The sequence below is a fragment of the Takifugu flavidus genome, chromosome 7, assembly GCF_003711565.1.
Source record: "Takifugu flavidus isolate HTHZ2018 chromosome 7, ASM371156v2, whole genome shotgun sequence".
NCBI lineage: Eukaryota > Metazoa > Chordata > Actinopteri > Tetraodontiformes > Tetraodontidae > Takifugu > Takifugu flavidus.
In genome coordinates this window covers 15,198,304-15,219,891 of record NC_079526.1, presented here as the reverse complement: position 1 = coordinate 15,219,891, position 21,588 = coordinate 15,198,304, and the positions used below count along the sequence as shown (strand labels likewise).

The following is a 21,588-nucleotide window of genomic DNA, read 5'->3' as shown; positions in this document are numbered from 1 at the left end:
TAACATGGGAAGGGACAGATTCTGAGAGGGAGGCAAGAAAAACATGTTCCAGCAAACAAAGGGGGCGAAGGTGCGATTAAAAAAAGGACTGAACTAAATGAACGGTCTATTTCTTCTCATTTCAGATAAGTTAATAACTAGGTTTCGGCGCCTCTATCCTAAACACTTGATCAAACTAGCTTTTCTTCAAAGAGCATCACTTCTGGAACGAACGTCTCCGAGGCCCCGGCCGGCCCGCCGCGCGCTGCCTAATCTTTGCTAGCAAATTTGACTTTGACCTACTAAATTGGAAACGGCGAGGCTTCAGCGGAGCCGCGCGTGCGTGAAGCTAATTCTACTTTCAGTGACATTTCTCTCAGTCAGGAGCCGAAAGAACGTCCCAGCCCTGCCGAGTCATTTCTCAGGGCAAACAATTTACTGTTGTCTGCCGGATCCAGTCAACTCGAACGATCCTCGCGCCTCCCCGAAGGAAACCGCTGAAATGGAGCGTGGTGTTTCACAGACTGTCCTAATGACTGATGACATTTTCTCAGACACCTAGAAAAATGACCTCCAGCTAATCAGGAATGCCACTTAAATGCTAAAACCTGGTCCAGTCAGGAGTTGAGTCACGTGCGCTGGCGTCAGGGAGCCGCATTAGGATGCATCTGCATGGTGCAAGTAAAAAAAGCACCAATTATTCCTCCAAGTTGTCCACAAAGATGCAAACATCTGCTGTTTAGCAGGAACTAGCATGGCAGCGTTCGGAGGAATAAACAACACAGTTGAATATATATATATATATATATATAATATATATATATATATATATATATATATGTGTGTGTGTGTGTGTGCGTGTGCGTGTGTGTGTATATATATGTGTGTGTATGTATATATGTATATATATATATATATATATATATATATATATGCAAACAGCATTTGCATATATATAACAGCAACGGTGAAACAGCTAAAATAAAAGCATTATTACAATAAAGGAGCAGGATTTTTTTTTGAAATATTAAAATGACATTGGCTACGAATAATAGAGTGTCACAATTTTCACAATAAGGCATGTTTCCATGGTAACGGGACATGGCAGCAAAAGCCTCAGCGGCGCCTGCCGTCATGGATCCTACAACCATCTGAACCTACGTCGCCTTGTGACATCTTGAAAAGATCACAATAAAGATCGCAACAGATTTCCTTTTTTCCCATTCATCCCGATCGGCGAGGCCTCCGACGGGCCGTGTGGCGCCGCAGGAGACCCGCAGGAGTGGAGTGTTTACAGCAGGGATGCTGGAGGGCCACTCCAATTAGTCTGAGCATTTATCTTAATGAAAAAGCAGCAATATTTAAACACCACACCTCAAGTGTTCCAAGCACTTAAGCGGCTCAACAATAAAAGATTAACGGACGGACGGACGGACGGACGGACGGACGCTGGCGTTCAGATGGAACCTTTGTTGGCTTCACATCCTGGTGACAGAATCACATTTGACGCAAGAGGAGCTTTTTTTTGGAATGTTTTCCCTCTCTCTGCTCCCTGAAGGAACGGCTGAGTCAGGACGGATGCAGCAGGTCCTGCGGGGGTCTCCCACCAGCTGGTGCGTGTGGTCCTGGAGCCCAGCGGTCCTGGAGCCCAGCGGTCCTGGACCCCAGCGGTCCCGTCTGATCCCACTCCTGCAGCGTCACAGGAACCAAGGCGAGGACACACCTCCGTCTTCGGCCCCTTCGTGCGTTATCCATCGGGGCGACAGCGTGAGCAGATACACAACGATGGATCCGCGTAATCCTTTTTCAATTGCTTATTTGCATGGGATCCGTTCCGCCTGGCGACATTAATCAGCACGTGTGCAGCTCATCCCAGAATATTCGCTGCTCGTCATTGTCACCAAACTGCAGTGATGAGACATTTCTCATTATGAGGTTGGAGCTGTATTTCAGTCCAAATAACCATCACGGGGTTGTTGAGGTGAGGCTAACACCAGGGAAACACAGGCACCCCCACACACCACACACACACCGCACACACACCCCCACCATGCGGCTGAGCTCCGTGTGTGTTTCCCATTTCTGTGGGGGTTCAGATGCATCGCAGCCATAAACAACATCCTCAGATATTAAATTGATTGTCCTGCTGCTTATTGGCCGCCGTGTCGAGGAAGCCGCGTTTGTAGCAGTAAAAATGTAAATTATTCAGCGCAAACGAAGAGTTATTGCCTTGATTCTAACACCCGAAGATGGAAAATACAAATAAAAGCACGTTCAGCAGCGGCAGCAGTGTTTTGGGTAGGGGGGGGGGGTAAATACTGTTTCTAACATTATGTGAAATCAATTTCCTTCTTTAATTTTTAATGGAACTCATGTATCGTGCTTGATTATCTCTTCCTTCGAGGGATCTGAGAAATGAAATAAATTACCTCCGAAACAGAAACATGTTGGAACTATATTTGTGAAATACCACAGAAAAACTGAATCTATTAGCATTTTGTTATCATTTATTTTAATGTATTATCATTTTGATTCTCCTGCTTGTTTCCTTTATGCGCTGAGCTTCATCGTGTGTCTGAGTGAGCGCCACAGTTCGACGCCACTATTTCACTCCCCTGAATAACAAACAGAAATCCGCCAACATTGACCAGATTAAACATAATAAAATGTTTTTTCTTTAAATATAATAACACCTTTACACTTTATTCAAAGACACTTTTATCGGAGGACAATAAAGTTGTTTGCGATGAGCCGCCCAGGGTGATCATTCCAGATGAGCCACATGTGCACACCTTCAGCACGCAGCACGTGCGGCGTGCACGTGAACTGTAATTACAGCCAGCAGGGGGCCCCGGCGCGTGGATGTTGCTCAGCTTGGATGATCCCTGACAGTCTCACCCAGCTCGTTTTCTGAGGGAAAATGGTGAATATTGCTAAATGACCAAAACTGGAGGTGTGTGTGTGTGTGTGTGGGGGGGGGGGGGGGGTCCACATGTTTGCTGTTGTTTCCCTGAAATGAGGTGAAAATAAAACAGGCCATTACCTCTTAATTGGCTTCTGCACTTCCCTGCTCAGGACATATTTGGTCTCTGTTGATAAATGTCCACTTTTTGTGGACTGAAAAAAACTCCCTTGTTTTGGGCTGCCCCCCCCCATCCCATAATATGAGCAATTGCATCCATACGCCAACACAGGCCGCCACTTATGGACCACTTGGACGGCCTTAAGTGTCCCACCCTGCTGCAGGTTTGCATGCGTATTTCTCTGCAGACAGAGAAATTGGTCCCGGAGGGGCCTGTCAGGGACACCAGTGTCAAACTACACACTTATAATGAGTAATGGGGCAACTGGGCCATAAATGCCTCCGCTGACCTTTAGGTGGTCGTACCATGTGTGAATTGCAAACAAGGAAAACAACTTGCGAGCATTAATTGTGCCAAAGCAGACATTTCCGTTGATAACGGGAGGACATTTTTAATCCGTTCGGAGTGTGTGTGTGTGTGTGTGTGTGTGTGTGTGTGTGTGTGTGTGTGTGGTGTGTGTGTGTGTGTGGGGGGGGGGGGGGGGGGTAGTTGACAGGGCAGTGGTGGACGGTTGCTAGCAGCTGCCCAGGATGCTACATTTTAATCTGGCTGAGGTTTCCTCCAAGGTCCGCTTCTGTTCCACAAATGCCACCCCGGCACAAATGAAGGCGCCCTGTCAACCGCGTGCACGTCCCTTTGTTTCGGCTCGAAACGGCATTCTTCTGTCCGACCCGGGGGAACGGAGCGGCGGGGCTTTATCTCAGAGTCTGCAGCTCTGCTGTCACTCTGAAGTTGGAGATCAAAACGGTGACGGAACACAACAGTGACAGTGATCTGCTCGGACCTCTCAAAAGCTTCAAAAGCCTGTGAGGAGGCCCGGCGCCACACACACCGTCACCCAGTTGACCCAGTTCTCCTACGCTCTGCTGGCAACACGGCAAAGGCGTCAAAGACTCTGAGAACCGAATCCCCCCCTGATCGATGGAGCCATCAACAGACAAGTTCACTGTGGCGCCCTCTGCTCCTGCCATCTATAATGTAGCCGGTTTGTCCGCTGCTAATTGGCACATTTCACTTCATAAATCACTTAGAAAAAGGAAAAGCACTATTTGTCTGGTTTCTATGGTTAAACTAGCTGCATCCAGGGTGACCGCAGGCGTCTCGTTAGAGAGCACGGACGCTGCTCTCCTCCAGTTTGCTGTAAACCGTCTGACCCGAGATATCAGAAAAGGAAATTTAAAGGTCTGGACCCACCAGATGGATTCCACTGTCAAATCCTGCAGAATGCCACCATCTCTTGTCTCTCAATTCAGAGATCAGACGGGATCACAAGCAGGAAATGAGTGAGACGTGCAGACATGGAGCCATGAATACAAATGGCCAGCCAGGACGGGCAGGAAACTCCAGGCTCCCGACACCTTCCCAGGGGCGGCTGGCTGCTCGCGAGGTCGTTCTACAGCGAATTCCCAATCCATCGAACTCCCGAATGTCTTCATTTGCCTTCTTTACTCTCATCTGCATTAGTTCACTATCTCAAGAGCATCGAGGGCCATAAAAAAGAGCATTTGCCAGAGAACTGGAAGCAAAACAAGCACATTTTAACCGGATATAACTAACAAAGCAACGGCAGGATTTATGATATCATTTAATGTTAAAAAAAAATTAGGAACAAAAAGTTAGGAACCCTCGTTTCTTCCTTCCTCTCAACTTTCCTTCTGCCGCGTTTTTACAACTGGAAAAGTGTGTCCATAAATAAAAGAGCCTGCGTCTGATTGGTCAATAGGATTCTTAACAGCTCAGGAACAGGAAGCCCTAATGAGGCAGCTGCAGGCTCATGAATGTTTCAATCATGAAATATTAATATTTTATTACGAACCTGAGGTGCTGCCACCAAGTCTGAGCAAGCGTGCTTTATTTTAGGCTGTTGTGATGGTGTGTGTGTGTGTGTGTGTGTGTGTGTGTGTGGGTGTGTGAGAGAGTTCACACGTGTGTTATTAAAGTTATGATCCTGCAACATGCAAACGGGGCGTTTTAATAAAAAAAGTGTTCAGTGTGTCCGTACAAAATGGGAGGGGGGGGGGAATGGGGGCGTGAGTGTGAACCAACGTGCGCGTACAAAGAGGCTCCGCTAGTGTTTGTATTTGCTCGGCAGTCTCTCCCACCTAATTACAACTATCCATATGATTCCTGCTGCCGTAGATCTAATGAAGACACTCATTTACAGCGGCCCGAGCGGAGGAAATGATTAAAAATGGTTACTGAGGAGGAAAGACAGGGGAATTAAGCAAAAGTCTTTAATTACATCTGGCCGACATTAATCACGCTGAAAAATGAGGTCCATTTCCCTCTCATCCCTCTTTATCATGCGGGGGCAGCGGCGGGCCTGTGACTGGGTCCAGACGCACCGTGCAGGGTTCTGGAGGAGGGGGGGAGACCGGCAGATCACATGTGTAACATAAGTCCCCCTCAGAGAGTTTACATTAACACCCTGTGACCTCACGACCTTTCGCCTCGTGTAAAAAAATCGAGCTCCGTTTATGAGCTCCAACAAACGCAACCCTTGGGCGTGACCATAACGCGTATCGCATCCCAGCAGGTTTCATTACTGTTGCTATAACGACAAGTTGGGCCTAAATGTGAGAGTCCGGCAGAGCTGAGGTCATCCGTTACCACGTCGCTGTGAAAGGAACCTCTCAGCAGTACAGGAAGTGACGCACACAGGAAGTGACGCTCACAGGAAGTGACGCTCACAGGAAGTGACGCTCACAGTCGCGCTCCCATAGTGTCGACCTCCCATACGTGCAGCTCGGGGGTCCATTCAGACTGAATGACATACGTATATACTTCTTTACTGCTGGAGTCACATTTACTTTGTGCCTTGGGTCTAATTGAAGCTCAGAAACCAGAGCAAGAGATTAAATGGCATCCCAAGGTCACTGAGCGCTGAAAACATGCAGAACGGCAACGGCGCTGCCGCCTTTGGCAGGAAAGGCTCCATCACTCCACTCAAAAGCTATTCTAATTATACGCAGTACGAGTTGTTCCCCGGCATCGGCTGACATAACGTTGCTGTGAGTCAAATTCAGCCAGGCTGTATCAGCTCTAATAGCTGATGCAGGTAAAGGATTCATTCACTCCAACGCGTGCTTTAGTTCCTCAAATATACCTCAGCAGTCGGTGACAATAACAGGATCAAGGGAAGAATTATCGTGTTGGCTGAATATTCACAGAGGTGCTTTTCATCGTGTTCATCCACGTTTCATTTCAGGTCGAACTCAGAATTATCTACAGTAGCATAGAAACAGAGAGACGCAGGAACGAGGACGGCGTTGACCTCCTGCAGCTGTCATTTGCATCGCGTCTGTGGCAGGGTTGGATTTTTCAAAAGAAAACCAGCGATGAAATAAAACATTTCAGTAAAGTCTAGAAATGACTGTTGTGCCCCTCCCAGGACCGAGACAGCACAGAAGACGACCCACTGGTGTCCCAACCCACTTATAAAAGCTCTTTCCAGCAGGTGGGACGCTAAACTCAGCATTACTGGGGATGGCTTCATTCCCCACGATCACTAATGAGCAATCATAGCAGCAGCAGACGGTCGCTAACGAGCCAGAGGGAGCTGCACCACTCAGCCGCAGGCCCAAATCTACGCATCTGACTGTATACAGCGCGTCTGCTTTAAAGGACACGGCGCTAGCTTCATTTCTTCACAGTCCATCAATGGAATTTAGCATGCTAGCCTTCGAAACCGTCGACCTTCACCTCGCCACGTCACTTGGCCCCGCGCGGAAGCAGAAGCTGCTTTTAATGAAAGCCGCCTTTCACCTCGTGGTGCCGCTCGTTGGAAGATCTTTACCTTTAAAACAGAGCTGAACATCGATGCTGCAGATGACTGAGTCAAATACAACAACTGGCTGTGGAGGAAATGGAAAGAAGCCGAGTGTGTGACGTTTAATGAACAATTCTAGCTGGAGCGAGGTGGATTTTCACTGTTCCCGTGTGTGTGTGTGTGTGTGTGTGTGTGTGTGTGTGTGTGTGTGTGTGTGTGTGTGTGTGTGTGTGTGAGCGCACTCGTGTCTGGAGAGAAGCAGGGCCGTGTATCTATTAAGTTACATCCAGTTTCTGTTTCGCCAGATTAAATGAATAAATTGAGGCGATGTAGCCGTTTGACCTTCGACAGCAGAGCTGGAGCAGCGACAGTCCGGCCCATGTTGGGGGACCACGGATACGGAGCCCGCTGAAGGGTAATTACCATCCGCGCTCAGACGGGCTGCGCACCACTAACCACAGAAAGATCTAGAAATGATCCTTTTCGTAAAAAGACGGACTTCTTTTAAGATCTGGAGGATGTGACAGTCCGCTGATGTGACGCACATTTATTCTGTTGTCAAACGAATATTTGATAAAAGGTCAAAGTGGTGTTTTCAATATGCCTCACGCCACAAACGGCACGCCGTGAATTCATGTCAGAAAGATTTATGAGCTACATTAAAAACAAGAAGAAATGCGAGAGAGATTTCTATATTGGGAAGGGAGATGAAAGAGCTTTATATAAAGAACAAACGCGATGAAATAAAAGCGACTCTGATAACGTTTCAACTCGAATGGGAGCAGGTCGCAGCCCTGGAGGACCTGTGGAATGAGTGACGCGAGTTTGAAACCCTGCGTGAGCGTGGCCGCAGCAGATGAGATCACAGACCTTCACTCTAAAGGTCGCTGAGGAGCGTGACCGGAGTCGGTGATGAACGAATTCTGACATTAACACCAGCACGACAGGGCTCAGGTGCCAACACGCCGTCTTTATGCCTTAACGCATAGAAAGCTTTATATCTAGAATATCAGGGCCTCCCCAGATGGGAGGGAGCCTCATTTTTGCTGCCTTCGCACATTTAAAGGACAATCAAGACGTCCAGAAGATCGAAACAGGGGGTTTTATTGGCGTTGCACAGAAGGGGGCGGCTGTGGTCCGGATGCGTGTTGGCAGAACTGTCAACATGAGCGTGTTAAGAGCTTTTAAGTTTAGCTTCCATCACATGCCAACACGCTTCAGAACAGGTTGGAGTCACGAACCGCTCAGTCCAAACGGGGCAGGTTAGCTTTCAACAAGCCATTTCCTGGTTTAGAAGTATCCTCAGACGCACATCAGAAGGCTTTAACTACTTTTTAGAGAATGAATGTGAGTTTGAAAGGAAGGTGGCCATGGAACTGGCTGACAGAAGAGGCGCCGTGAGGGGGGGTGTAGAGGGAGGGAGGGGGGGATGTAGAGAGAGAGAGAGGAGAGGGAGGGAGGGAGATGAGAGAGAGAGAGAGAAAGAGGGAGGGAGGGAGGGAGGGAGATGTAGAGGGAGAGAGAGAGGGAGGGAGGGAGGGAGGGAGATGTTGAGAGAGAGAGAGAGAGGGAGGAAGAGAGGGAGGGAGGGAGGGAGGGAGATGTAGAGAGAGAGAGAGAGAGGGAGGAGGGAGGGAGAGAGGGAGAGAGAGAGAGAGAGAGAGGGAGGAAGAGAGGGAGGGAGGGAGAGGGAGAGAGAGAGAGGGAGGGAGGGAGGAGATGTAGAGGGAGAGAGAGAGGGAGGGAGGGAGGGAGGGAGGGAGATGTAGAGAGAGAGAGAAAGAGGGAGGGAGGGAGGAGAGAGAGAGAGGGAGAGAGAGAGAGGGAGGGAGGAGGGAGGGAGGGATATGTTGAGAGAGAGAGAGGGAGGAAGAGAGGGAGGGAGGGAGATGTAGAGAGAGACAGAGAGGGAGGGAGAGAGGGAGGGAGATGTAGAGAGAGAGGGGGAGGAAGAGAAGGAGGAAGAGAGGGAGGGAGGGAGAGAGCTGGTGTCGGGTGGACACCTCACAGGCAAAACTGAACATTGAATGAAATAATCTCAACTCCAGAATTAGAAACATAAAAATGGTCTAAAATGATAGTTTAGTATTAGTCAGTCGGCTGCAAATGGGTCAGGTTGAAACTATGGCTGGAAGAACTACAGGAGACTGGTTGGTGGACTGGTTAGTGAACTACGGGGGACTGGTTGGTGAAGTGGTTGGTGGACTGGTTAGTGAACTACAGGGGACTGGTTAGTGAACTACAGGGGACTGGTTGGTGGACTGGTTAGTGAACTACAGGAGACTGGTTGGTGGACTGGTTAGTGAACTACAGGAGACTGGTTGGTGGACTGGTTAGTGAACTACAGGGGACTGGTTAGTGAACTACAGGGGACTGGTTGGTGGACTACAGGGGACTGGTTCAGTTGGTACCAGCACAGTCCCCAGCAGCCAGGCAGCGAAGCGTCCTGCTCAGCCCGCTCACGTTGGCTATTGCTGTTAGCTTGCAGGCTATCGGACGTGTTTGGAGGGATAACGTGACGATAATGAGGTCAGACAACCGCACAGACTGCTGGACCCAACCTTGTTGGGCGTTTTGCCAACCTGGGTCTGTGTTTGAACATGGAATGGGAGATTCTGCTCACTGGTAGTGTAACCAGGTTACACACTTGGCCCGTTAGCCTCCCAAATCCGCCTGCCTTCACGCGCAGATTTCATTCCGCTCCTTCAGCTCTCCGTGTTTGTGTTCTCCTAAAGGTTGGCTTGCAGACTGAGTAGGGTTTAAATTAGTTTTTGTGCTTTCGCGCTCAAATCCCTGTTGTTCTGAATACATTTCCATGCTGGTTTAAACAAGATTCACAGTTGTGAGTGTTATCAAAGCAAGCGGAGCCTCGGCTGGCCTGTGCTTGCTCAGTTAATTCGGGTTGGGGGACCGTTTTGGTGTACTTGGCGTTCCTTCTCTCTCAGCCGCGATGATTTCTTGTTTGTTGAAGTGTAGAACTGTGCGGTCGCATCCAGACTTCTCATCAGGGAGGTCTGGCCACACTCTCCGACTCGTTTCACTCCCAAAACAGGTGAAACAAGCGGTTTAAAATTCAGCAATTGAACGTTTGCTTCCCAAGAAATCTTGATTTTAAATGATAAGCGAGTTTTTGTGGTATCCCTCCATTAGACGCTTCATTAGAACTCATTTTTTAATGAACGCCAACACCCACAGTGGTCTAAAATCCGCTACATTGTGGAGAAAATCCTGAATTGGGGCTGGAATCCAAACTGTCCTATTTCTTGTTTTTTCCACTTGAGTACAGTCATCAGCTGTGATTCATGACCTCTTGCAGACGATGCAGAGCTTTAATTTATCAAGTGTGATCAGGCTGCTCCCTGCTGCCCGGAGTGGATGGGACGGAACATTTCTGCTCAGCAAGGCGTGTCCGGCTGAGGAACCGAGCCGATCAGTCAGCATTAACAACCCCGTCGCACATGAACACTGAAGAGATCATCAAATCTCCCAATTACAGATATAACACAAAGGGCGGGAGAGCTTGGTTCTAATTAATTCTGATATGATTTGGAGGATTCCCTTTCCAGCCAGAGAAGGCTACGACAGGGACTGAGCTCTTTTATCTCCTGTGTTCATTAATCCAGATTATCCTCACTCTGAAACAGAAAGTTTTGAACTTTTTTGTTGGTTTTCTTCCTCAGATCGACTCGTCAAGCCTTACCAACAGCTCACTAACGGGATTCAACGCTAAATGCTAACGGATAAGGCTGCAGACATAAATCTCGCCCTCATTTGTGTATCCCGTAGCAACGCTGACAACATGAGCAGCACCAGCATCCACTTTGTGCCGTTATCGTTTGAAACCGGGGTCATTTTTAAAATCGATGTAATTAGCAGGAAAAAAGCCGTGCGGCGAACTTGCCACTTCGACATCGTCTCGTTTAGAATCCAGCAGTTACATCTGGAAGAGAGCAACGTTCTTCCTCTCCTGAGGCTGAATCATACCAGAAGTCGGATATAAATGTAACGGGGACCACCGAGGAGATGCAGGAAGTCATTTTTTGTTCTTTCAAACGTTAATAGAAGCTTTGACTGAGCGGCATTTAAAAGAAATAAGGGTCTAAAGAGGAGCTCTACTATTGGAGACACGCATGGAGAACAGAAAATTGCTGGTCTTATTGGCAACCAGGCTTTTAATAATGAGCAGAGCGGCAGGGACAAAGCCGGGACGTGGCAGACATGTCTCAAGGAAAACGGGACATCAATGCCGCCAAGTTCCGCTCAAATACGAGTCGCGCTCCATTCCAATGACTGATTTGTGTATTTGCTGCAGCCTCTTTCACAGGGAAAATGGAGATTGCTCCAACCTTCCACAGGTGATCCTGTCCATAAATCACAGGGACGGAGCTCATCTGCATACACTTAGCTGATGACTCGCAGCCATTCGTCAGAATTCTGTCATTATTAGTTGTGGATGTTGGAAACCTCCGCCTGTCACGTCCTCTTCAGAGGAAGTGGGCGTGTCCCACCAGACAGGTGCTGCTCAACCTGGCAGCTGCTCTTTGTTGATGAAACCAAGGTAGAGACATTAAAGAACTGACTAATAATTACAAGGAGTTCAACTTCATAAACACCTGGCACCGTCTGGAACCCGGAACCCACCCGTCTGCCTTTTTATCGAGCCTCTCACGACTTGACCTTGATGACAACGTCCCCTGCCGGCACTGACTGTGACGGGAGACATTCAGGAGTAGCGGCCCGGTTTAGTGTCCGGTACGTGCACAGTCATGGGTCTTTGTCTCGTTCTGAGGTTCAATCTTCAGTCTTTGAGTTTGAAGGGCTTTGATTCACACGGCGGGCTGCAGCAGAGTGATGCAGGAACACGACGAGGAACATGACGAGGAACATGACGAGGAACACGGTGAGGAACGCGGTGAGGAACACGATGAGGGACACGATGAGGGACACGGTGAGGAACGCGGTGAGGGACACAACGAGGGACACGACGAGGAACACGACGAGGGACACGACGAGGGACACGACGAGGGACACGACGAGGGACACGACGAGGGACACGACGAGGAACACGATGAGAACACGATGAGGAACACGATGAGAACACGATGAGGAACAGGATGAGGAACACGACGAGGGACACGATGAGGAACACGACGAGGAACACGACGAGGGACACGACGAGGGACACGATGAGGGACACGACGAGGAACACGACGAGGAACGCGACGAGGAACGCGACGAGGGACGCGACGAGGAACGCGACGAGGGACGCGACGAGGGACGCGACGAGGGACGCGATGAGGGACACGATGAGGGACACGACGAGGGACGCGACGAGGGACACGACGAGGAACATGATGAGGGACACGATGAGGAACATGATGAGGGACACGACGAGGGACATCACGTCACCTCACACCTCAAACAAACACTGTTAGTTCTACATTAAAGTGACGGTGGTGATATTCTGGGGGGCGGCGCTGCTTTTACAACCACGTCAAGACTCCTGGATAAAACTAAGATTTTAATAGAAACACTAACAACGTCATACAATGACCAAAGCTCTCATGAAAGCATGACTTTAAAGATTTATCTTCGAACCGCAAGTAGAGTAATTATGAAGACCATTTGGTGCCGGAGTCATTTGACATCCAACGTAGCACCTAGCTAGTAGTTAGCCTTACCTTCTTACGCCTTGGTGGGGTTTTTAATGGTCTGCAAGGCCAGAAATGTTCAAAAAAGCCGGTTGGAGCAGGAATCAGCAGAAGATGCTGAAACCTTTTCGTAATTACTGACTGGATGATGCTGTGATGCTGAGACAACACAGGGAAGAGAAAAAACCTCCAACATTTGTGCGATGGTGCAGATTGTTATAAAGCTGAAATGGGTGAAAACACAAGGTCAGCAGAGGGCCGGGCACCCCCCCCCCCCCCTCCCAGCTGGACCTCCTCCCCTGAGAGGGTATTAAGATAACAATGACAATAACAGTGTTTTGATTTTCCTTCTATCTAGTTTATGTACCTCTTATACTGGGCCGCGGCCCAGGCGGGAGGGGAACTCTGGTGCTCGTGTCTGGACCGACTACAGACAACTTCCTGAGTGCTCTGAGGAATCGTGACCATCAGACAGATTGTCTAGTTCCTGCCCATCAAGAGGTGGAGGAGCCCCACAAAGAGAAAGAGTGACTTTCTCCCTGCTGTGAGCCTCTTCTGGACCGAAGAACATGAGGGAAGGACTGAACACAGTTCCTCATCCTCCCTCTCATGGACACTTTAAAATAAAAAGTGGGAAGGGCTCAATATTTGAAGGTTCCACCTATAAGATCAGACGATTAGAAGCTACGCAAACGCTGAGCATCCCATCCAGATGCATCCTTGGTGCTGAAGTCAGAGCACGTAATTAGTTCTGATGGTGGTGAAATGATAAACAGACCTTTGCCCTGGCAGCAGATATTCAACATTAACGTATGGAACTTGGGTAGAAAATGATGTTTTAAAGTACAGATGGGTTTCTCTGTGGGATTATGTTTGATTTAAATCAGTCTTGGCTGGAAAATGTGTGAGTAAATGAGGCTCTCGGGGGCAGAAACGTCTCCGGCTGGCAGCTGACTTCATCCTAAAAGGTCCTTAATTATCCTGCATTCAGTTTTAGTTGCAGATGGTTTACAACCTGGGATGGTGCTCTGTCATCATGCAAATAAGAGTTGTTAAATCGAGTGAACCCAAATCTAATGCTCCGCTCGGTGTTGCACTCAGCTGAGCATCCTGTTTATACGTTCCATGAACCAATATTTACACGAGACAGAGCTGTGGTAGTGCTGCTCCGCCTGATTTAGCTGTTTGTGCAATGAAATATTAATTAGTTTGTTTTGATATGCAACTGGAACCGTTGTGGTGCTGCTGGGCCGGGTCGGGTGCTGCCTGGGTGACGGGTTGGCCCAGACCTCGGTCTCCACACCTACGATCAAGCTCCTGCTTAAACTCTCAGTTCTGCAGGATTGGCCCAGTTTTATGCTCCGGGTGTCAGTTTCTCCAGTCAAGGTTCCTCGTGAGAACGTTGGGTCCCTCAGCCCCTCCTCCAATCAAGCCCACGGGCTTTAACTGCAGGTCTACAGGCAACTTTCAGGTGTTGGACTGGCTGAGGTTTGGTTCCCCCTGAACATTCACACCTTCTGCAGCCTGCGACCATTCCAGATGTTGCCTGTGAATATGGGATTCACGGCCTCACAGGAAGAACTGGGACAGCATTTAAGGCAGAAGGTTCCGGTTTCTGGAACGACTCTACCTCAGAGGAACAATGTTCGGTGTGTTTCAAACATGCAGTTTCTTACATACGTCTTGTGTTATAAGCCTGAAATAAGACTTTTCTTGTGTAAATGGCTGCTGACTGTGTTACCTTAAAGCTCATATTTGCTGTAAGCCCAGCAGGATCAAATGAAATGAATCCCAGCTGGATTCAGAGGAGATTTCCAGCACAGTCAATTTTTCCAGCAGAACTATTTCGGGCCAGAGAATGGAGGGCACGAGACTTGTCGTGATTTATGGCAAAGTAACGGCCTTGTTAGAGTTCTCCCAAATACATTTCCACCCTGCCTGGTCTGGCCCAGCACGCACAAGGCTGCTGGAGACACATGTGGGTCGCAGACGCCTCCGATGACCACGCCGTCGCTCGATGGTTGGAGCAGAAAAGTCTCCTCGGAACCTCATTTCGATTGTCTTTTTCCCTGGAAAATCACCTGATGTTGACATCTGGTTTCTCCTCTTGCCTTCAGTTTTGAAAGAAAGCTGGAAACCTTCAGCCCATCAGCCTTGGCACCTGCCTAAAGACCTGATCCGAACACGAGCAATACTCACCGCTCTCCTGCAGGGTCACTTTGTGCGGTGCTTAAAAAGAGCAAACATTTATCCAAGTCTTCCATGAATGCCTCATCCCTAAAAATGAATAATGATGAGGTTTCTTTGTAACGGCGCCCGCTCCAGAGCACAAACGCAAAGGTTTGCATGTTAAAAGCCGAGGATGGTGAAGCGAGGCACCTGTCACGGTCATCTCCCCACAGCGGTACAGGAAGCAGCCTTGGAACGCCGTCATTAGCACCTTTACTAAGTATCTCACTTCCTGTGGATGAATAGAAAATCAAGTTCCAACCCCCTTGAATGTTCTTTATTGTTTAAAGTAACGGAACCTTCTGAAGGTGAGAGCATAATCATGTCTGCCCACTTTTAATGACTGTTTATGATCCGACGTCACAACAGTCTAAACTTTTACATCCCTCCGTCTTATTACCATTTTTAACTGCCTTTGACAAGTGAAATACAATAATTAGATGCTAAAATAAAGCTTCGTTCCTGAGCAACAGGCATAATGAGGTAGGCTACCAGAAACTTCATATTTATATTATCTTTCTTTGCCTTAATTACTGCAATTAAACACCAGCCAGCGCTCAAGATGATAACAAAGTACAAGGTGGTTCACTTTGGTACCAAAGTCTATTTACCTTGCAGACTCTCTTGGGCAGAGCGGCATCTATCTTACCCAGTGGATGTAGGTATATGGCACATTTGGCAACTTCCATCAGGGGCAGCACTTATCGAGATAAAGAGTTCTGTTCCCTCACACTCAGCGGGAGATGTACATCAAGCAGCTCGACATTTAGAAACCCTTTTTCTAAAAATAGGCTCCTTTGCAGAGATCCGTCGGCCATGCCTTAGCCATCGCTCACATTAAACGCTTGTCTCACGCGGCGGACGACAGCCTTTATTGCTAAGGGCTTATTCCGTGGCTCATCTTTTCAATTCTCGTGCGCTAACCCAGTCCTTGTGCTCTCCTTATAAACATCCCGCTGAATGATGTGACACTCTTTATCAGTTCTAACGGGAGGAGATCAAATGCACTTCCACAGAGGAAACATGACACCCTGCAGTCAGCCAGAGGCTTTGAGGGGAGGAGTTGTGCTGCTCTGAAATCTAGCACACAGATATATGAGGGCAATTCATAAATGTGTGATACGAACGATGCCGCTGTGTGTAAATGACATCGGAACGAAGCGTCGGGACCTTTCAGAAATGCAGGTTTATGCTTGAAACCTGCAGGACGACTTCAGCTTCATTACGTCGTTCCCTCCTCACCTCCTCGTGACCCGATTCTCCTGGGCCGAACATCACTTTTCCATATTTAATATCCATCTTTGCATATGTCACAGAGCAGACTCATCTGGGCTTCACAGGAAGTCCAACTTAAAGAGGAGGAATGAGAGCATCGGACATGGTGGGTATGTGAAAATGAAACACCTCTCAGAAGGCTCCTCTCTGTAGTAGGTGTTCCACATCGCCTGATGCGGGTGCAAATGCAGTGTTCCCTCACTCGGTGCCTTGATAAGCATGATGATATTAATACTTCAAGTTTGCCTAATGTGTCAAGATGCTGTCAGGGAGATGATGACAGCTGAACAGCCCAACGGGGAGGTGCAAAATGTGCCACCTCAGTCAGCAGCGAGGAGATCTGTCAAATCACAAGTTACTTTCTCAACCCGATGAACCCATTTCCCAATGATACTCGGTAAATAAGAATTAGCTGTTCACTCGTGGCAACTTGGCATGAGAAGAAGACAGCAGCGCATTCACATCCAGCCGATATCACGCTGCAGATGGAGCGACTCCGTCTCCTGGAGCGACATGCACGCGGTGGTCGCGGTGGTGAAGCGGCGGACAGTCGGAGACATATTTCATATCATCCTGCATGCGCTGCCTTCAGACTGGAGTCAAACCCAGACCCCAAACGCAGGGCAAATGTTGGCGCTGTTGAAATAATGAGCTCTTTTTCAGTAAAGTAACAGAGAACTCGCAGTCTTGTTCAGCAGAAATGCCAACTTTCACAATTAGAAACGTCCCGGAGGGGCTGTGCAACCCCCCACATTTGGTGTCAACTGTGGCGTAAATGCCCTTTATCTGGCCTTCTTTCACTTCCTGTCTCGACGGTAGCTGGCAGATCATTTTGGGCTTCTTCTCTGCAGGCAGCTTTCAGGCCTGCCTTCAGCCTTCACATCCATTTGCTGGACGTTCCCCTGTGTGACAGTTACCGTGGCACCGACTGTGCTGCCCGTTACGCTGCCGACGACTCAGAACTCTCTAAATCAATGCTGCTCTTTCTTGTTCGCAACCAAAGAAAGATTCTCCACCTTTCTGCGATGCACAAGGCATTCATGTTGTCATCTGTCACAGCCTCTGGGGGGACAGTTTCTCTACCCGCTGAGTCCTACTTGTGATGCTGGATGGGGACAGCAACACCCGTCTGTCCAAAGGCCTCCCGGTGCTGAACAAAGCCCAGAGATGATGTCAGTGGAATTTTCTTTTTAACCTTTTGGCTTTATCATCATTAGGGGTTGAGTAACTTCTTTTAATTATGCTCTCCAGGAACATGTGAGATGCTGTTTATGCACCTCGCAGGTACATTAGCCTGGCAAATTGCAATGAATTTGCTGTGACCAGGATTAATGACTATCTTTATTCTCTATGAACTGAGGCAATTTGTAATTAACATCTGACCCATGCGCTCCTTAGCTCTCTGCATATCATCTAATTTGTGTGAGGTTGCCCCACATAACCTTATTAGATCACTGAGGTCTGTATTTGTGTGAGTGTAGGATCCGAAGAGCTCGAGGTTTACAGCCAGTCTCCCAGCTTCATACGATAAATGGAGCCAAGGCCACAGCAACTAATGGGATGTCTGGGTCCGTGCTTTAAAGCAGACTGTGGTGAATACTTAATTGAGATCTATGCTCACAGCGCAGATGCAAATGTGCACGTCTTCATATTCCTGCTGTTTGTGGGCTCACCGGCTCGACTTATGTGAAGGACCGCAGACCACCACCACTGTCAGAATCTGGAAGGTTGTAAAGATGGAGACAGATTCAGCAAATAAACCGTGTTCCAGAGACAATGAATCTCTTCAATGTGGTGGACTTTTCAGTGGGCCTGTAACTCCTGCGCAGGCTGAGATGAATAAATTAATGTTTAAAAGAACAGTAATAACGATATAATCCGAGAGCGTGCAACGGTTAGCTTGACCTTCTGAAAGCTGTTGGGCAGATGCCCAACATCAGGGGATTATGTTGCCCTTGGCTTTCATTTTAGCCTCGCTCGTCGTGCACTTCACACAGTGTTTGACACAGAAACGTCAATAATACTGATCCCTCCTGGTCGATGCTTCTCTTCACGCTGAGCTACTTTGTTCCTTCATCTTGCTGTTCACCATCAAGCTGTTCGGGGGGGTCACCAGCAGATGTGAGAGAACAAAAGAGACCCCAAATGTATAAGTGGCAGCAGCGTGTTGCTTGACTCGGCTCTCTCCGAGACGCCTCAGACGACTTCCATCCACAATAAATCACAGGCTTTTTTTCCATCTTCTTGCAAAAATGATGGTGATTTATGTTCAGGTGATTCACAAGGTTGTTGATCAATACCAGTGAGTAAAGAATGACTGAATCTGCTGCTGAGATTTACGGCGTTCGCGGAGGGCTTCCTGCTCGCCCTCGTGTGTCCCCATGCTAACAGGGGACCAAAACGTGCCTCACGTATTGACGAGGGTTTCCGCCCCACCAGTGATGTCAGTTAAATGTTTCCTCAAACAGAAACAGTAAAAATATATCACGAGCTGCTTCCTGCTCAAGCGCCATTTTCAGTTAGCTGAATAAATTGGATATTACAGCCATCAAAATGTGCCAAGCCGGCTAAACGAGTGAGTTAGCATTCACGGCCGCTCACGCGCTGATCTTTAAAGGGGGTTTTTCTCCGCACTTCTATTTCCCCTCAAACCCCTGATCCATGCAGACAGTTTCCTGCAGAGCTGCTGAGGGTTAAAGGTGACGTGTGGCCGCAGCTCCACGTGGATCCGCTGAAATATTGTGGCAGCATCGTTTCAAACATGCACCTTGGCTGGACGTGCAATTAAAAGCGTACATGGATATTAAGCATGTAGCAGCTTTAGACCTTGCAGACCCGACTAAACTCCTCCTACTGAGAACACACACGCGGTGTTTCACACCACCTCCTGTACTTTAATAAGCACGTTCACATATTGAACTTTAATTTCCACAGACTGTTGATAAAGCAGCTTCCCTTAGCTCATCGTGCTTTTTCCCACTCTGGTTTTAATCTAAGTTTCCCATCAACGGCGTTTCCTGATACCGCAATTAAATTTGTGATACTGCACAAACAACAGTGGGAACCAGGCGTCCCCTAGGCAACAAGGATGTCTTTAATAGCATAGCCTGGACTCATTAGCAATGAGGATGAAACTTTAAGACAGTAACCATCTGGAAAGAATAACAGCACAATTGAAATTGTGGCCTTTTTGTTTTCTGCACCACACGAGTCCAGAACGTTCTGGGTTTCAAAGCTGTCAACGACGTCTTTTGATTCCCGTCAGCGTCTCACTTCAAAATCGCATCTGTTGTTATCAAAACCAGCATAAATGAAGTTTAAAGCGAAAAAAACCTCGTCCCCATTCCATCCGATGCTGCTCCCAGCTGCAGCATTCCGTCAGAACGGACCGCACCCCAGCAGCTGCAGCAGCGGGCCCGGCCTGGCCCGGCCCGGTCCGGTCCGGCCCCCCTCCCGCAGATGGAGGACGAGGTCGCTAATGGACTCGGGGACGTTTCTCCCCGACAACACGAAGAGCCACCATGAGTTGAGAGTGGCCGATGTGTAACAAAATCACGCTTGTCTCGCTTCAGCCGGAAGGATGCGGAGCATCGGGAATGTGGGGGCCGCCGGGCCAACGGGAGTGATTCTGTGGACACAACGGCTCCAACTTTATGGACGAGAGTGAGAGTGTGTCACAGACTGCACATCTGTGCTGTCACATCTGGACAGGAAGCAGCCACATGGAACGGATGGTAGAAGACACGGAAACCAACACAGAAACCAGGCGATTCTGCATTTGCTACAGCATATTTCAGGTAAAACGGCACACAAACGCACAAATCTGACTATTGTTGGGTTTTTGCGGAGGTTGATATGTTTCGGATAATTCCAGCAAAATTAGAGATGTGTTACAGGCAAATTCACACCACATAACCATCATAGCACCAATGTGCAATAAAATTATAATAAGAGCAAATGGCAGTAAAAGCATTCACAGCAGCATTAAAATCAAAAATCAGAAATATCAGATATTAGCAAGATGGAGCAACCAATTATCCAACCCAAGACCAGACTAGTAGAGGCATTAACAATTTAGCATTTTTCCGTTTAATTAAAACCAGCAGCATAAATGGAGGAGACGCCTTCTCACCTGATGGGAGGTTTGAGTGACGTTGATGGATCCGTGGCGTTTAAACCTGCGGTGCGTTCACGGTCTCAGGGAAAGACCAATGACGCTCCAATGGTGAGCAGGTGGGACATCCAATATTTGACTGTGTCCAAGTTTGGTTCTTAGGTCCCTGGTGGTGCAGGAAGGTGAAGTTGGCCCAAACTGGGGGCCTCGACACTGTCCTAGTCCAGATGAGTCCACATTAAAGCGCACGATGCGCGTGGAAGTCGTGTCGGCCGCTTTTGCTGATAATTGCGTGCTCTTTGAAGGAGGCACGTGAACATCCCGCCAGGTGCAGCGCGCACCTGTGGGCTTGTCTGCGTTTTCAACCCATCATTTAGCAACAGCCGCGTTGCTTCAGCAGAACCTCGTTAGAACAAAAGTCGCAGAGTTTTGGACGACGTGACGTTCAAGTGCAACTTCCAAAAGTAGGACAAATACACTTCCGGTTAGAGGCTAAATCCGGAAGTGCAGAGAGGTGACGTCACCGATGATTCAGGACGATGAAAACTCTGGCATAGTTGTTATTTTGTTTTGTTTTTTTATCGTGTCATAGCGTCAGCACTGAGCCCCGCCCCCCATGGGTAGCCCCTCCCTCCAATTGGCGCGGCGCTCATACATCAAGGCAGACAGTGTTTATATTAGCATTGATTCATTATTCATCACAGTTATCTACCACTCAAAATGAATCACTTCAGTAATATCATTTGAAATTTGGGCTGCGACTCAGCCAACCCACATCTGAGGTATTCCAGCGGAATTCCCGACGAATAACATCATCATATGTGGAGCAATTAGCCGGACGAAGCAAAAGAAAAGCTGTTTATTCTGTCCAGAAATCATCCAGATGATCGTTGTAATAAAAGCAGCCTCATTGGTCGCCCGCTCTCGACCACGTGGACGTTCCGGCGGTGCCTCCCCAGCGTGTCTGTTTGGTGTATTAACTTGTTGGGGTCGCGGCCCCCCCACGGCTGGTGCAGACCGAACCGTAGCGGCCCAGAATCTCGGCCACGTCTTCCTGCTCCCACGTGTTGGGAACTCCGAAGGACTCGAGGAAACCGGCCCCACACAGCAACATCAGCTGACCGTGTCCACGCCATCGCCACCGCGCCCGGCCGCCGTCAGCGTTAGGGGGCGCGGTTTACCTGCAGAACCAGAGGATCTTTGCTCCGGACCGGCTTGTGTCCTTCATCAGAACTCTTGGGTTGGAGCTGTGGTTGGTTAACTGGTTCCCACTTTCTGCTCATTTCCACCAGAACTCTTCGTCTTTTTGGGTTTGTTGTTTGCATGGGTTCAGTTCAACTCCCATCATTAATTGGAGTTGTTAGAAAAACACCTTTTTTTGGATTAAGGCTCCTTTATGATTACATTTAACGAGCAGTAATCAACATTGTAGAACTGACAACCAATGTTTTCTTTAATGTTAAAAACCTTCTGATTTGGTCTGTTCAT

General features: G+C 48.4%; 1 long non-coding RNA gene across 1 annotated transcript; it reads right to left on the bottom strand.

Moving 5' to 3' along the window:
- Positions 1 to 2,661: 2,661 nt before the first annotated feature.
- On the bottom strand, positions 2,662 to 20,629 carry LOC130528781 (uncharacterized). Its single transcript, XR_008951404.1, has 2 exons — positions 20,119 to 20,629; positions 2,662 to 2,889 (listed from the first exon to the last, which is right to left on the bottom strand). It is a non-coding gene; the product is annotated as an uncharacterized LOC130528781 (long non-coding RNA).
- Between the last annotated feature and the right edge of the window lie 959 nt (positions 20,630 to 21,588).